Genomic DNA, 483 nt, shown 5'->3' on the forward strand with positions numbered 1-483 from the left:
CACAGACATGCTAATTAATCCTCCCAACAGTGCTATGATGTATCACTAACCCCATTTTATGCATCGTGAAACTGAGGCAGGGAAAGATCAGGTGACTTTCCCAAGCCCAAACAGTAAGTCATTGGCAGAGCCAAGATTAGAACTGTACTTCCTGACACCCAGTCCTGTGCACATTCCTTTAGACCACATTGCCTCGCTTATGAGTTTCACTATAAAACAGGTGACAAAAATCCATTTAGTTCAAGAGGTGGTGACCCAGCCTGGAAACAGACAATCCCTTGCTCCAGAAGCCTGCTTGTGAAGTGGAAAGAAGACATTTCGGAGACAGAATACTCCAGAGGAAATCCTAAATGCCTGGATGAAGGGGGCTAGACCAAGTCTCTCTTCTTCTTCTCCTAAAACTTCACTTGGTGGCCAGATCTGCTCACGCTGATTCCTTTCTTCTCCTTTGTCTTATCTCGGAAGGATCTGAAGGACACCGAG

The sequence above is a fragment of the Natator depressus genome, chromosome 21 (genome assembly GCF_965152275.1).
Source record: "Natator depressus isolate rNatDep1 chromosome 21, rNatDep2.hap1, whole genome shotgun sequence".
In the NCBI taxonomy this organism is placed as follows: domain Eukaryota; kingdom Metazoa; phylum Chordata; order Testudines; family Cheloniidae; genus Natator; species Natator depressus.